Below are 18,168 nucleotides of genomic sequence, written 5' to 3'. Positions count from 1 at the left end.
GCTAAAGGTAAAGAGGCAGGGCGAGAGAGGAGGAGGCAGGGTGGTGAGCTGGGGATATGTGGACACAGGTAAAGGGGTACCACTGGGTTGGACAATGGGAGGACTGAATCTGTGTGGTAGCTTTAAGAAGGGTTGATCAGTGGAATGGAAGGGAGTTGGAGAGGCTGGGAAGGGAGTTGGTGGATTAGACGAAAGGTTAGCTGAAATTGGAGAACTAAATGTTGTGTAGTTTGCTGTGGTCTTCCAGCTCCCTGCCTGTCTACTATTACCAAGGAAGATAAGGAGTCTAGTCAATACATCACACTTTAAGCCAGAACCAAGGGTCGCCCAATAATGTCCATGAACCTTTTCCCTGGGACCAGGAGGAGGACATTCCGCCACTTGAAACACTAATGCATGAAGAGAAGAGGCCATTCAGCCCCTCCAGACTGTAACACAAAGAAGGATGTCATTGATGCTCCAACATGACAAATCAATGAAGCATAGACTGCACAAATAGACTGCTCCATGTTGCTCCCCCGGCTCCATGGCTAATGGTACACACGTGTTAGATTAACGATACCGTATTTTGCTGACTGGGAGGACGGACAGCAGATGGTTTGTGCCAAGTCTCAAGGAGGCATCTCTCATCGCCGAGATGACAGGCTAGTTTTCTGTATGGAGGTCAGAAGCTAGTGTTAATGGCGAACTCTATCAGTGTGGCTACTTGCAGATTTGTGAACAACATGACATTCAGTACAGGGTCACATACCAGCTGCACATTGAGGCAGTGAGAGTTCATTCAGAACCTGGAGCTCCGACTTCACGAACATGAGGCCCCACTCAGGTAAGTATAGTATCATAGAGTCCAACAGAACAGAGACAGGCCATTCAGCCCAAACTGGTCCATGCTGACCAAAATGTCCATCAATGCTGACCGCGTTTCCCAACACTTTTCCTCTGTCCTTCTAATCGTTTCCTTTCTATATATTTGCCCAATTGTGAAAGCATGTATCGCAGATAAACACGTGTTTTATTTAGCGCTGGCAATGTTCCATTTTGAAAATAATGATTGTTGATCCATAACCCTCAAGTTTTAATACAATCATTTTTTTTGTAGTGATACAGATTATTTCTTTCACAGTCTTTTAGTGATACCATCACCACACGAATTAGTCCAGTGAAACTCCTTTGCACTGCCTCTCTGTCTAGGTGATCATTCCTTATAAAGGAGAAATAATCTATACATCGTGCCCCAATTACTTTCCGAACGACACTCTACGACAGCAGGAAAGTGCCTTCTCTCTTATACTTGAATCAGTTTTCAATGAAAGATAGTATGCAATTTAATATGTTGAATAATTGCTCCCTGGTATGAATTCTGTTAGTGATTCATGATCAAAGACACCCCGCTCACTTTCGCCAAGGGCTCTTCTGATCCTCTAATCTTCTAATAAAGACAAAATTAAGAAGGAAGGTATGTTTTGCAAAATCATTCCTTAGCCTCGCGAACAGCTGTGTTTCAATCATAGCCACACCAACATCAACATTACTATTGCCAACGGCGATGGTTGGAGATGAAGGCAAGGTGACCTCTTTGTGGTATTATTAATCCAGGAGCCCATGTGCTGATCCCCACCCCAGAATCGAATACCACCACGGCAAATGGTGAAACTTGAATTCAATAAAATCAAATGAAGCTATGAAACCATTGTCAATTGTCAGAAAATCCTACCAAGCACTCTAATGTCCTTCAGGGAAAGAAAATTACCACCTTCAGCTGGTCGGACTTACATGTGACTCCAGCACTGCATTTAACTCTCAATTGCCCTTTGAAGTGGATAAGGCAACCACTTAGCTGTATCACTCACTACAAAGTCTCAAAGAAATTAAACCACACGGACATAAGCACTGACCATTTACAGCCAACGGACTGCAGTGGATCAGAAAGGCAGCCCACCAACACCTTCTCATTGACAATGAGGAAAGAGAATTAAATACTGGCCCAGCATCGCACGAATGAATACGGGAAGATAATGAATGCACTTAGGGACGAGAGACAAAGGGATATAACTCTCTTTAAACAGCGACTTTGGTCTATACCCGACATGGCATGATTTTCAGTAATATAGGAACAGAAGAAAAATAAATAAGATTAATCACATTTTTTTATTTCCTTTCCAGCTGATCATCAACAATTCCGTTGTTTGTTTCTTGTTCTCTCTCCCTCTCTTTATCTATTCAACTCATTCCTTCTCCCCTTTACTACAGATGTTCTTTTATCTTTCTTTTTCTCTATTTATTCAAATCCCTCCTTCTCCCCTTCATAACAGACATCCCTGTCACCAACATCAATCACAATATTTTTAAGCTGTGTTCAGTTATTATGGATGGACAGTGGACTCGAAATGTCAATTCTATTTTTCCCTCAATCCCAGGATGCCAAACCTGTTCAGTTTCTGCGGCAGTTTCTCGATTTATTTTTGTTTCTGATCTCTTGCAGCATTGTTTGTTTTATTTAAATTTCAATATTGTTATGACATGGGATGTCTGCATCGCTGGTAAGGTCAGAATTTGTTGATCTCTCTAAATGTCCTTTACTGTGAGGTCATTCCTTCAGGCAGTAAACAGCCAAGCTCATTGCTGTGGGTCTATCATCAGTGTTAAGCCAGACCACGTCATAATGCTAGATTTATTTACCAAAAAACATCAATGAAATAGATAAACGTATTGACAAAAAGCTTGTGCTGTTGTTGTTTATATTAGTGATATTTGCTTTTATTTCCAATTCCTGTCATTTGAATTTAAGTTCTGACATCATCTGATGTAGGATTTGAAACAGTGTCGTTAGTTGAGTAACCTGGGCCTCTGAATTACATGTCCAGTGACATTGCTTCTCTGACACATTGTGCCTGTCATGGATTTACGTTAGAGACAAGAACAAGGTTCTGATTGACATACTTGTAACAGACAGAGTGCTTAGAAGAGAACTGGAAACATAACGTCTGAATTTTGCCAAGGCATAGATAATGATTTATGTAGGACCCGCACTGACGTCAAGTTGGAACTGGGAATATTACGGACCTGGTAGTGGGTATGTTTGATGATGAAAAGAATATCGAGAAACAAATCAATTCAAGGCAAAAGGCAATTTGTGGTTGTGTACAGTCTAGTTCTCAGATGTTTGTGAGGACTGGGGTGTTGTGTGGGTCGGAAGTTTATGATAATGAATGGAATTTGTATTTGAAACTGAAGGCAATATAGAACATAGAACATTACAGCGCAGTACAGTCCCTTCGGCCCTCGATGTTGCGCCGATCTGTCATACCAATCTGAAACCCATCTAACCTACACTATTCCATGTACGTCCGTATGCTTGTCCAATGACGACTTAAATGTACTGCAGGTTGGCGAATCTACAACCTTTACACGCAAAGCATTCCATGCCCTTACTATCCTCTGAAAAAAGAAACTACCTCTGCCCTATATCTATCAGCCCTCAATTTAAAGCTATGCTCCCCTCGTGCTTGTCATCACCATTCTTGGAAAAAGACTCTCCCTGTCCACTTTATCTAACCCTCTGATTATCTTATATATCTCCGTCTTTGTCAAACATAGGTAACACAATAGCAATGAAGTTCAGCATGGTTTATGGGATTAATAAATGGATAGAGATGGAGAGACTTACCAGGAACACCGACAATAGTGAGCATAGGATAGTAACCCGCCTGGACAGTCATCAGTACGGTTCTATCCAATCTGGTAATGTTGACCAATACCACGAAAGATAGAAAATACCCCAGGATAAACTCCTGTCCATTGCTGCAGCATTCCAGTCTAATGTTCTCAATCTTGATCCATTAATGGAACATTCCAAACTGTTCTCAGATGTTTATCTCTCCTCTTCCTGTTATTGCAGCTGCGATCCCTGTTAGTGTTGGAGGTGGTCCATCTGCTGCTACAATGGGATAAAGCGTTGTGAGAGGCCCCTCACTAATAGAAATGGGAAACCATCCAGTGACATAACTGGAATCCATGGAGACTGTCATCAATCACAGTCACTGAACAAACAGATCGGTTAACTCCTTTCAGTGTGGTACCTTCAGATCACAATAAGAACTGGACTGAACTGGATGCTGACATCGATGCTATTGGCCACATCTCCCATCACCAACTGCTCGAGTGAAGTTAGTTGTGAGGGAGAATGATGGAAGTTTTCTTATCGCAGGCTGGATGACTCTGCTTTGTTGTCCATTTGCAATGCTGAAACCGCGTGAACCTCCTACCACCACACCCAACACATAATCTATAAATTGTTAGCGTGCTCCCCCTCACTAGAACAAGCACAAACCAATAGATTTGCAGTGGGCATATTTGCCCTGACCATGCAGCCGAAGTGCGGATTTGGCTGGGCATTCCTCTAATTGTTCGAATAAGGCGATTTTGTATCTTAAACACGCAATGTGCTTCAGCATTTTTTGCATAAATTCACAAACACCTTAATACACTTTATTAACTTCAAAACAGAAAGACTTACATGTATTGAATTCAGTCTAAAGTGATATGTGGCATGTTGTCACAATGCCGGTCCCTTTACAAGGTTATGCTGTACGTGATATTTTAGGGAGGTTCTAAATGACCAATATTTCTGAATTCTTAAAGGTTTATTGGCGTCCTTTTGTTTATACACAACAATAATGCTGCAGGCAGACAACTTTCAAGTCTTTAAAACAAAACGTGTATTATCAAGAGGACGTGGCCAGCACTCTAGTTGGTCAGGTCGACTCAGTCTGGGGTTCGTTGAGTCAGGGTCAATGTTGAAATTGGATGCTCTCCCCTCCTTCTGCCATTCTGACCTCATAACCTGTTAGTCAGAAGCCTATAGACAATGTTTCAGGAATCTAACGAGGGATCCTGGTCAAACCTATTTTGAGTTTGAAAGGATCAAACAAAGTAATTGTGATTGATGGATAAGAGCTTTAAAAATCAAGCAAGTCTACGATGCTCGTCGAGAGACAATTCATTTGGAGGAGTTCAAAAATTCTTGCCTAACAAAATGCAAACCCATTTGGAAGAGCAGGGAGTTAAAACAGCAAAGTTAGCAGCTGAAGTGGTTGTTGATTCTGAATTGATCCATACAACACGGTTTGGCTTCCAGAATCAATTCCAGTCCATGAGGAATAGAAATTGGGCCAGAGAGAAATCCTCACGTAGAAAGGGAAACGTAGATCACAGTGAAGATCATAAGAACAACTTACCAGAGGATAAAAAGGAAACCAGTGAAGAGGACAAAGAAGTTAGAAAAGCTCCGGTGTTTTCATTGCAATAACTTAGGTCATATGAAATCACTATGTTGGCGGGCTAGGGAAAAACAAACACAGATGTAGGAAAACAGAATACTCCTGGGAGTTTTGTTGGAGCGATAAGAGAAAGCACAATGCAAGCTAAAAAGCTGCATCAGAGTGCAAAATCTTATTGGAGTTTGATTAAGGAGGAATTGCTGGATCTAATTATAAAATGTAACTACAAATTTTATTCACATAGGCCAGGAGTACCAGGTAAAGAAAATGTGATATTAAGGGACACAGAATCTTCTCAGTCTGTGATGCTGAAAGATGAGGAGATATGTATTCCTGAAGGACTATTTCTAGGAAAGGTACTGCTAAGGGGAATTCACGGTGAGACAGAAAGGCAAAATTATGTGAAGCAAGTGCAGAAGGTCAAGAAGCGTGTGGAGATATTGTGGTAGGAGTGTTGGACACACTGTCAGCTCCAGGAATACGAATTGTCTTTGCGAAATGTATAGCTGATTCACGTAGAACTGCTGCCTTCTCTGGTTGAAAAGCCAGCAAAGCCAGAAGAGCCAGCAGGCAACTGAAGCAATGCAGGAGTCTTATCCTGTAATCTTTCCTCATTGTGGGGTAACAGAGTCCCAATGTTACCAGTTGAAAGAAAAGAGATCAAAAATGTAAAGATAAGGAAGCTGAAATGGCATTAGCAGACACTCTATTCCATCAGATAGTTGAAACAAAACAGAAGCAAACAGCTTACCATGCATTTTTTTAGCTCAGCTAACCTAATTGAGTTACAGCAGAAAGATAAAGATTTAAAATAATTGGAACAAAAAAACATATAAATTAGGGATTCTGGGTGTATCCCTGAGTGTTATTACCTTAAAAATGATTGCCTAAAGTCGATATGGAGACGATCACATATTCAAGGAGATGAGAAATTGGCATGAATGCATCAGTCCGTATTGCCAATGCAGTATAGAAAGGAGGTGCTGAGAGTGGCGCATGAGCGACCACCTGGACGTCATTTCTGAGTGCCGAAAACACAGGGGCTGAAACACAAAGATATTTGTACACACCTGGACTGCCCCAGCATGTCGTTGAAGTTTGCCAAAGGTAGCATACATGTCAGATAATTGGCAATCCACAGGTGGTAATAAAGCCTGCATCTTTAATAAATATTCCTGTGTTTGAGGACCCTTGTACAAGAGTCTTAATTGATTGGCTAGTTTCCCTACCTCAAGCAATAAAGTGGGAATCAGTATTTGTTAACAAAAATGGATTTTCGACTAGATTTCCAGAGGCCATCTCCAGATGCAATATCACAGCTAAAAGGATTGTAGAGGAATTACTCTTTTAACAAAAAAGATACAGGCGACCAATAGAGATACAGTGAGATTAAAGTACAAACTTCATATCCAATCTATTCAAGGAAGTTAAGTACCGCTTAGGAATAAAGCAATCTAAATCTACTGTGTACCAGCCAAAATCGCAGGGAGCGCTAGAAAGGTGACATGAAACATTAAAGACCATGTTGAGGGCTTATGGTCAGGATTATCCAGATGATTAGGTAAGGGAATTCCATTTGTGCTTTTTGTGTTCAGAGATCCATCAAATGAAGCGACCAAATTTAGTCCATTTGAGTTAGCTTTTGAGAATGAAGTGAGAGAACTGTTAAAGTTGATTAAGGAGAAATTAGTAAATCAGAATTCAAAGGCCACACATTTGGAATAGATCTCAAATTTTAAGGAATGAATAATAGCGCTGGGGATTTGGCTCGTCAGCATTTAAAAGTATTGCAGCTTGTAATGAAACAGGAAGTAGATGGGAAATAAAAAAAATACAAGGTTGTTATAGGGGATAATGTATTAGTGTTACTTCCAGTAATAGGTGAACCGTGAAAAGCAAGGTTTACTGGACCTTATCAAATCCAAACGAAATTGAGTGGGGGTAACTATTTCATCGGAACTCCAGACAGAAAGATAGCTCACATTCTATGTCATACGAATATGCTCAAAAAGTGTTTTGAAGGGGAAGGAAAGCAAGAGGAGAAGGTGTTAATGAGAACAACAAAGAAAGAAGAAAGAGGATTCTGAACTGGACATTCCTCAGATTAAATTCGACAATAAGGAAGTTGTCGAAAATTGGGATAAATTATTGAGTTACCTTCCTGAGAAAAATCGGAATGACCTGAACGTGTTTTTACTATCACATGAGGAGATATGCAGAAGTTAACTGGGATGTATACATCTAATTGTGCATAATGTAGATATAGGAGATGCTGTTACGGTTAAGAAACATCCTTATAAGCATAACCCTCTAAAGTTGGCACAGGTTCAGAAGGAGATTGAACACATGCTCCAAGATGGCATAATCGAAGTGAGTTACAGTGACTGCAACTCACCCAAAGCCATGTTGCCAAAATCTGATAGTGCCCAACGGTTATGTGTGGATTATCGCAAAGTCAGTGCAGTTAAAAGCACTGATGGATATCCAGTTTTGCGGTTGGAAGACGGTGTTGAAAATGTGACACAAGCAATGTACATTTGTGAAAACGTGTCGGCCACATTTTGGAGACTAACCAACAACTTGCCGTATTATGCAACTATGTGGTGTATATTGATGACCTGGTGACTTTAGTCACTCATGGATGGAATATTTACAACACTTAGGAGACTTGTTCGATGAACTTCGCAAGGTAGGCTTCGTGATAAAACTAGCTAAACGTGAATTTGCCAAAATACAAGTCATTTTCCTGGGCCATGTCATTGGACACAGATAAATGGTACCATGGGATGGAAAACGAAGATAATTGGGGAATTTCCGGTACCATTGACAAAAGGAGCATTACTACAGTTACTGGGATTGAGTAGATTTTGTCGATCGTCAGTGCCTAATTTTAGTAGTGCGGCTGCTCCACTCACTGAATTGCTAATGAAAGGCAAGGAGTTTCAGTAGACAACGGACTGTCAAAAGGCATTTGACGGCATGAAAAATGCGTTAACCACTGCCCCAGTATCAGCCACACCTGATTACACAAAACCTTTAAGGTGGCTATAAATGCAAGTGATGTGGGTGTCAGTGCTGCGCTCCTGCAGGAAGATGATGAGAAGACAGAATGACTAATTGGGCATTTCACCAGCAGGTGAACGTTATTTGGTAGAAATATTCGAAAGCTGAGAAAGAGACTTTGAGCTTTGTGTTGGCAATACGACATTTCAGCGTTTATATTACCAGCAACACATCTGAGACAACCGTATACGCCGATCAAAAGCCATTGAAGTTTTTTTGGAGAAATTTAAGAAAGAAAATGCTGGACGGTTTAGCCAGAGACTGTCGTTACATCCACTCAATTCGAAAATTGTGCATGTGGCAGGTCTTGAAAACGTGATGGCTGATGCATTGTCGAGAACTGAAAGACAGGTCAAGGCACTCAATGATGGGAATTTTGAATCCGGATGTAGTCCTGCATGTTGCATGTTCATAGTAAGTGTGTGTTTTAGTGTACAAACCACTATTTCTGAGGGGTTCTGAAAACAGAAGCCATCTTTGGATATTGATGATTCAGTTTCATATAGGCGGGGGGAGGGGAGAGTTTTCACAAAGCTGGTCGCTTTGCATGGTTATGTTGTCCTTGACTTTTTTCAGCTAGGTTCGAACCAACCCACGTTTCCAACATATCTCAGTTTTGAACGAGGTCCTTTGGTTTATATTTAACAGATAATACATATGGCAGAACACTTTCGAGACTTTAAGAATACTGGTACAATCTATGGCACGTGGCCAGCTCTCCAGCTGCAAAGGTCAGTTCATTTCGAGGGTTATTGAGTCAGGGTCACCGTTGAAACTAGATTCTCTCCCCCTCCATCTGCCCTCTGACTTCGTAACCTGTAAGCTTTTTGTGTAATTTTACTCTTTTTCCTAAAGGGTTTGTTTAATGGGATTGTTGCAAGCAATCTCGAAGAGCGTCATTAAGTTGTGATAGCCCCTCAGACTTGGATAGGAAGAGTTACTCGGGTGTTCTATACTCCGTTCGTTTTATTTCATTCCTGAATGTTTAAAACAAATTCCGTTTGTTTAAAACTGGGCAATTTGACCAGCTAATTCACTCTGGGAGTATACACTATACACTTACCTTCAACAATTAGTAATGTTATGGTCCGAATACATCCTTAAAAACGTTTTGAGGGATCGGACCTGGTCCATAACAATGTGCAATAACCTTGTTCATTAAAAGTCATGAATTAACGAGTAAGGAATGGAATAAAAAGGATATTGGAGCGGTAGACGTCCGGTACGTGGCCACCGCCATCCGTCACCTTAAAACGGCGGTGCTCGGATCCGACGAAGTGCACCAGTTGGAGGATGCTCAGGTGTGCGGTGGGATCCTGTTCACGCTCACCCCTCCCCGGACGGAATTTCACATTGGCCCCAAGGTCCCGTACGTCCCACGGAGCCTGTGCCCCACAACCTGAGTGGCCTCCAGAATTTTAGTTTTGTCCCTTTTAAGGACATGAAAAGACGGGCCCTGTATCGACTGCTGCAGCACCTGGTCCACCTCTTCTCCCTCATCCACCGTCCAGACACGCCTTGACATGCCCATTTACCACCGGACAGAGGGGATGCCCAGTGGAGGGCTCTCTACGCGGGAGTTCTCCCCCTTTCCCCGGAGATCTGGGGTGGAGGGTGCAGCACGCAGATTCCGGTGGTTCACGGACTCCCAGCCCAACTGCTTGTTCTGTGGCGCTGTGGAGTCCGTGGATCATGTCTATATTGGGTGTGGGCGTTTGCACTCCGTTTTTGATTTTCTCAAAAACTTTCTCCTCTGCTTTTGGTTGCACTTCAGTCCCACACTCTTGATCTTTGGGCACCCGGTACGGAGGAGGGAGGGCAGGGCTGAAGACCTCCTCGTGGGTCTGCTTCCGGGCCTGACCAAACTGGCCATAAACATGTCCAGGCAGCGGGCCGTGGAGCGGTCATTAGGGCCAACTGCCTGCCCCTCTTCCGTGGTTACGTTAGAACCCGGGTGTCTCTTGAAAAGGAGCATGCGGTGGCCACCAACACCCTGGAGTTGTTCAGGGAGAGGTGGGTGCTGCAGGGAGTGGAGTGAATTATTTCCCCCTCCAATTCTATTTTGATTTAATCCATGTCCTCCCTTTCACTGTGTGATCACACTGCATTGCCCTTTGATGAGAAGGACACTGCTTGTCACAGGTCCCTCGGGTGTTTCTTTTCTTCCTGGTGGTGGAAACTGAATAAAGATTCGTGCACCTTTTGTCCTTCACTGTGTCTCACGCCTGCACACACAAATGGGTGCTGGGGGAAAAAATAAGCATTACTGCAGTTAGGCGTTAGTGTGGGGGTAAAAACAAATGAAAATGATATTGGCTATGATACAGAAAGGTCTGGGGCCAATGGCTGAGGACACCCGAGGGGAGTACAGTAGTATCTCCCAGTCACGAGTATTCAACCATCACACGTTCTAACAAATGGAATAAAATGCAATGCAGAGCAAGAGAACAGATTATTTTTGGTACATGGAATGCTGAACGACAACGGGAATAGAACAGGGCAATTTTAAATATGATGTACGGACTTATATCTGGTTATACTGGTTAATCACAGGTTATACATGTTGATAAGATTGTTTATATCTCAACAGGATATTCTGAATTAAAAACAGATACAGATAACAAAATGTCTGCGGTTTAATGGAGTTACAGCAGAGTTAGAGTGAGGATATAGTTCATTCTGTGCTGGTACAGAGATGGTGGGCTGCGTGGCCACCATTTTTGCTGTAATTATTCTGAGAAACGTATTGAAAACTTCCAGAGCCTAAGGAGACAAGCTTCATTATAAATCGCACAGACAATGTCATAATTAAGAAACTATTCCTATTTTTTCATCAAGTGTAGCTGTCTCCAAAATGCTGTATAAGTAAAATCAATTTGCTGAGATTCACGCACATATTTTCAGAACTTAAAGAAGGAACAGACTCTAGTGTCATACATGTATACTGGCACAAATAATGGGAACAGGAGTGGAGCATAATGTCCAAATATAACCGGGTTCAGCATCTAAACCAATAAAAAAAGTGAAATATTAGAGATAGTGGAAATTTGAAATTCAAACACAAGATGGTGGAGAAATGCAACAGATGATGCAGGATCTGGGCAGAGAAACAGAGTTAACAGATCGAGTCAGACATGAACCTGTTCAGAACAAATCACACTGGACTCAAAAAGTTAATTCCGTTTTTCTCTGCTCCGATACTGCCTGAACTGCTGGGTTTCTCTCCAGCACTTTCAATTGGTGCAATGGTAGGAGACAGACAGTAATTGTGGGCCGTTGTGTTTTGGAGTGGAGGCTTGTGACCAGCAGAGCTCCACAGACTTGGTTCTTTGTTTTCATTGTTTGTCATTTATGTAAATAATTTGGACTAGAATATAGAAACCATGGTAAGTAAGTTTGCAGATGACACCAAAATTGGTGGCACAGTGGACAGTGAAGAAGATTTTGTAAGATTACAAAAGGATATTGATCTAATGCTTGAATAAGTTGAGAAATAGCAGATTGAGTTCACTCTGGATGAATGAGAGGTGCAGACAATAGTGTGTGTTTGCTGCTATCTAGTGCACCAGGAATGGAAGGATTATACCGATATCCTTTATGAATTTTAAGAAACCTTACCCTTCTCATGGTTACCCTCTTACTGCTCATGTAGTTGTACAATATCTTTGGATGATCATTAACCTTATCTGCCCATGTCTGGTTTTACTCAAATTTCTGTGACCAAATGCATGTCCAGCAGTATCTTAAATGTCACCAATGACCTTGCTACCACTACTGCTGCTGGCAACGCATTCTATGCTCTCACAACTGTAAGTGTAAAGATCACGCCTCTGACATCCCCTCTACACTTTCCTCCAACCAGGTAAAAACTATGTCCCCTCGTTTTAGTCCTTTCTGCCCTGGGAAATAGTCTCTGGCTATCGACTCTATCTATGCCTCTCATTATCTTGAATTCCTCAATTAGGTCCCCTCTCCTCCTTTTTTTCTCCAATAGAAAAGGTCCGACCTCAGTCAAACTCTCTTCATAAGATAAGCTCTCCAGTCCAGGCATCATCCTGGTAACCCTCCTCAGAAAACTCTCCAAAGCATCCACATCTTTCCTATAATAGGGCGACCAGAAATGGACACAGTATTCCAAGTGCGGTCTAACCAAAGTTTTATAGAGCTGCAACAAGGTCTCGTGACTCTTAAATTCAATTCCCCTGTTAATGAAAGCCAAAACACCATATACTTTCTTAACAATCCTGTCCACTTGGGTGGCCATTTTAAGGGATCTATGTATCTGCACACCAAGATCCCTCTGTTCCTCCACACTACCACGAATCCTATAATTAATCCTGTACTCAGCTTTCAAATTTGACCTGCTAAAATGCATCACCTCGAATTTATCCAGGTTGAACTCCATCTGCTACCTCTCAGCCGATCTCTGCATCCTGTCAATGTCCGGCTGCAGCTGACAACAGCCCTCTATACTGTCAACGACACCTCCAACCTTTGTGTCGTCTGCATCCTTGCTTATCCAGCCTTCAATCTCCTCATACAAGTCATTAATAAAAATTACAAACAGTAGAGGCCCAAGGACACAGCCCTGTGGAAAACCACTGACTTCCAGGCAGAATATTTTCCTTTTACTCCCACTCGCTGTCTTCTGTTGGCCAGCCAATTCTGTATCCAGACAGCTACGTTCCCCTGAATCCCATTCCTCCTGTCCTTCGGAATGAGCCTACCATGTGGAACCTTATTAAATGCCTTGCTGAATTCCATATGCACCACATCCACAGCTCGACCCTCATCAACGTTTCTGGTCACATCCTCAAAGAACTCGATAAGGTTTGTGAGGCATGACCTGCCCCTCACAAAGCCGTGTTGACTGCATTTAATCAAGACATGCTCTTCCAGATGGTCATAAATCCTATCCCTCAGAATCCTTTCTTACAGCTTGCAGAAAACAAACGTGAGGCTTATTGGTCTAAAGTTGCTTTGGATTTCCCTATTTGCTTTCTTGAAGAAAGGAATTACATTTGCCTCTCTCCAGTCCTTAGGTACGACTCCAGTGGAGAGCGAGGATGCAAAGATCTTCGCAAGTGGCGAAGCAATTGCATTTCTCATTTCCCAAAGCAGCCGAATACAAATCTAGTCCGGGCCTGGCAACTTGTTAGTCTTAATGTTTGACAAAATGTTCGGTGCATCAGCTTCCTCTATCATTATCCATTCCAGCATGCACACCTGCTCTTCAATGGTTTCATTCACTACAAAGTTCGTTTCTTTCGTAAAGGCAAAAGCAAACAATTCATTTAGGGCTTCGCCTACCTCCTCCGACTCCATACATAAGTTCCCTATGCTATCCCTGATCGGTCCTACTCTTTTTTTGACCATTCTCTTATTCCTCACATAAGTGTAAAATGCCTTTGTGTTCTCCCTAATCCGTTCTGCCAAGCCTTTCTCGTGCACCCTCCTAGCTCTCCTCAGACCATTTATGAGCTCCATCCTCACCTGCCTGTAATCCTCTAGAGTTGAGCTTGGCCCTAGGTTCCTCCGCCTTATGTGAGATACCTTCTTCCTTTTGATGAGAAGCTCCACATCTCTCATCACACAACGTTCCTTTATTTTACCCCTTCTTGCCTGTCTCAGAGGGGAATATTTATTCATCACTCGCAACAGCTGTTCCTTAAACAGTCTCCACATGTCTATAGTGCCTTTACCATGGAACTATTGTTCCCAGTCCTTGCTTCCTTACTCACGTCTAGTCGCATCATAGTTTCCTTTTCCCCAATTAAATATCCTCCCATTGTCTCTGCTTCTCTCCTTCTCCATAGCTATGTAGAATGTGAGGCAGTTATGGTCACTATCACCAAAATGCTCTCCCACCACACGATCTGATACCTGTCCCGGTTCGTTTCCGAGCACCACATCTAGAATGGCCTCTCCCCTCGTCGGCCTGACAACGTACTGAGTTAGGAAACCCTCCTGAACACACCTTACAAAAACAGTTCCATTCAAATCTTCTGCTCGAAGGAGGTTCCAATAAATATTGGGAAAGTTAAAGTCACCCATTACAACAACCCTACAACGTCCACACTTTTTCCAAAATCTGCTGACCAATGCTTTCTTGAATCTCCCTGCTGCTATCCTGTAGTAAATCCCTAACGAGGTGACTACTCCCTTACTGTTCCTAATTTCTACCCATACTGACTTGGTAGGCAGATCTTCCTCGACAATGGAAGTTTCTATAGCTGTGATAGCCTCTCTGATTTGCAGTGCTACGTCCCCTCCTCTTTTACCTCCCTCCCTATTCTTTTTAAATGTACTAAACCCTGGAACATCCAGCAACCATTCCTGCCCCTGAGAAACCCATGTCTCTGTTATGGCCACAACATCATAGCACCAGGTACTCATCCATGCTCTAAGTTCATCACTTATATTCCTGATACTCCTTGCGTTAAAGCAAACACACTTTAACTGATCCCTTGGTTCTTTCCCAGGAAAGTCCTTCCCACTAGCTTGTCTACCTCTTACTATTGTCTCATCTGCATCAACTCTCACCTCCTGTGTACAGCTCAGGTTCCCAACCTCCTGCCATACTAGTTTAAACCCTTGCGAACTACTCAAGCAAACCTTCCAGCCAGGACATTGGTCCCCTTCCAGTTCAAATGCAACCCGTCCTTCTTGTACAGGTCCCACCTCCCCCAGAAGGCATCCCAATTATCTACATATCTGAAGCACTCCCTCCTACACCAGCTGCGCAGCCACGTGTTAAGCTGCGCCCGCTCCCTGTTCCTCGCCTCGCGATTTCGTGGCACTGGTAGTAAACTAGAGAACTCTACTCTGTTCGTCCTGCTTTGCAGCTTCCATCCTAACTCCCTGAAATCATTTTTTATATCCTCAATCCTTTTCCTGACTATATCTTTAGTGCCAATATGTAACACGATTTCTGGCTGTTCGCCCTCCCCTTTTAGAACCTTATACACCCGATCAGAGACGTCCCGGACCCTGGCACCAGAGAGGCAACATTCCTTCTGCGAATCCCGATCATGACCACAAAATCTCCTGTCGATTCCCCTAAATATCGAGTCCCCTACCACGAGTACTTTTATATTCTGCCCCCTTCCCTTGTTTGCCAGAGAGCTGACTGCTATGGCTTTCCTCTGGTAGGTCATGCCCATGCCCACCCCCACCCCGCCCCCACCCCCCCACCCAGCAGTATCCAAAGCGGTATACTTATTGCCGAGGGGAATGTCCACAGGGGATCTCTGCACTGTCTGTCTGTCACCTTTCCTCCACCTAACTGTAACCCATCTATCCTTGTCCTGAGTCTTAGGAGTGACCAACTCCCGATAACTTCTCTAAATTACCCCCTCAATCTCCCGAATGATTCGTAGTTCATCCAGCTCCAGCTCCAATTTCCTAACACGGTTTACAAGGAGCTGGAGTTGGGTGCACTTCATGCAGATGTAGCCAGCGGAGACGTGTGCCGTGTCACCCACCTGCCACATTCAGCATGAGGAGCAAGCAACTGCCCGAGCGTCCATACCCGACTTACCTGAACACCCATTCAGTACGAAAGTAGAAAGCATAATTCAAGTTGCTATAAAATTAATAACGAACCTATATTCAATAGAGGAAGTTTCAAATGAACCTCACCTTATTATTAGGTTAGAGGAGGAGGCTGGGTGGGAGACACTACAGATGTAGAGTCTCGGGTTTTGCCACCTTGCTGATATATATGGTCACTGCTTTCCTTCCTGGCTGCCTCTCTGGCCTCGTCACTTCCTCCGCTGCTCCCACTCCTTGTGAAAGGAAAAACACCGTTGTCCGCTACCGGTAAGTAATTTTTAAAAATTGCGAGTTTTAGCCCAGGATTCTGTCAACATAAACTTGCAGTTTGAATCTGTAGTTAAGAATACAATTGCAATGATGACATTTATTTTTTGAATACTTGAATATAAAAGCAGGGGTGCACTTCCGAGGCTCTATAAGGGATTGGTCAGACCACATCTGGATTACTGTGCGTACATTTGCTCCTCAAATTTCATGAAGGATGCATTGGTTCTGTGGTGAGTTCAGAGGTGATTCACGATTATGATCCCAGGAATGAAAAGCTTGATACATGAGGAACGTTTGAGGACTCTGGGTCTATATTCGACGATGTTTAGAAGGGTAAGAAGAAATCTAATTGGTACTGAGAGAATCGTGAAAGGTCATGACAGAGTGGATGGTGGACGTTGTTTCAATTTTACGTCGAGACTTTAACAGAAAGGAACAGTCTTGGAGAAATGTGAAGACATTTGAGAGCAATAATAAGAGACACTTACTCAGCCAGCGAGTGATGAATGTATGGAATTCCTTGCCAGATAAGGCTGTGGTAGCCAGGTGTCTGATTATATGTAAGACTGAGATATGTAGGAACGTGGTTGCCAAGAGGATCAATGTTTATGGGGCTAAAGCAGGAGAATTGGGTTTAGAAAGATATCTGCCATGATTTAATGGCAGAGCATACTCACTGCGCTGAATGGTTTAATTCCTGCTCCTATTGTCTTATGGACGTATGCAGCAAATGACCTCTATCTGCAAGTTCCCCTCTAAGGAACGTGCCAGCCTGACTTGAAGCATTGTCAGTGAAGATCGGATTGAGTGCTGATACAGACTTAATGAGCCAAATGGTCTATTTCCGCCCTCCATCATCTATTTTATTATTATTCAAAAAAAAATGATTAATGCAATGACAAGATTTGTGGCCAGTCCTCTGACTCTTCTGTGAACAGGCAGTTTCTAAAGTTCCAGCATCACTTCTCTGGTCTTACATTCCCACCTGCGGTGAAGAACAGAAAGTATCTCCGCCCCCTCGAAACCACTTGATCCCTTGTCCAATCACCTTCAAAGATTCGTGAATATCTACTCCAATTTCTCTTTTATTACTGTAAACCACTCAGTATTCACACATTTATCATTGTTTCTCGCCAAATTCATCATCACTCACTTCACTGGATTGAATTCCTTTCAGCTCTTTTTCTTGCCAATTGTTTCCAATCTCCCTGCAAACATGCCATGGAATTCATCTCTTTATCAGTGCCTGTTTAGAACATCATGAGTGATTGTCCACCTCCCTTAAGGTTCAAGGCAATCACCTCTTATTCTCTCACTGAGCTTCAGTCACTGCTCATGGTGCCATTATCTCAGGGATTAGTCTAGTGAAACTTCAGAGAAAGCCTATCCACAGTACCCCAAATACTGCCTCAACAACACTGTCAGGAATGATCGCAATAATCCTTTTCTGTCACTTAGACATCGCCATTTCTTTCCTGTGCAACAAAAAGCCATTTCTTCTTTCTACACTACATCTGACATGGAATTCATAAGTCCCTTACATCCGTACGTCAGCATCAGTAAAGCTAGCACCAGCGATGCCTATGGAGATATGCAACACTCTCGGGGAGAACTTCAATGAGATTGAATACACTCAAAATAGGGGATGATCACTTACCTGAATAGAAATGAGCTGTAGGAATATGGGAAAGAGGCAGAGGAAGGGAGCTATCTTTACTTTTCATCTTCTCTCACAGGATGTATGCAGCCCTGGTGAGGGCAGCATGTTATGCTGATCTTGAACTGAGCGGCTGGTTCAACTGCTCCACAGGACAGTAAACAGTAAAACCCATTGCTGGGGTTTGGAGTGTTACAACACAGGAGCAATTCTCCTGCTTAATTAAAACCAGAAACAGAGAAAAGATTTATCCCATGCGGTAATATGTGATAATTCTAGAGACCAAAACTTTAAAAGTAAAAATTAACAACTTTATTTCTTGAAGTTTAAAAGAGAATAATAAAC

Source organism: Chiloscyllium plagiosum, unplaced genomic scaffold (genome assembly GCF_037043375.1).
Source record: "Chiloscyllium plagiosum isolate Xiang-an unplaced genomic scaffold, Cpla_swu_hap1 HiC_scaffold_33, whole genome shotgun sequence".
NCBI classification, from domain to species: Eukaryota; Metazoa; Chordata; class Chondrichthyes; order Orectolobiformes; family Hemiscylliidae; genus Chiloscyllium; species Chiloscyllium plagiosum.
This window is presented reverse-complemented; position numbering follows the sequence as displayed.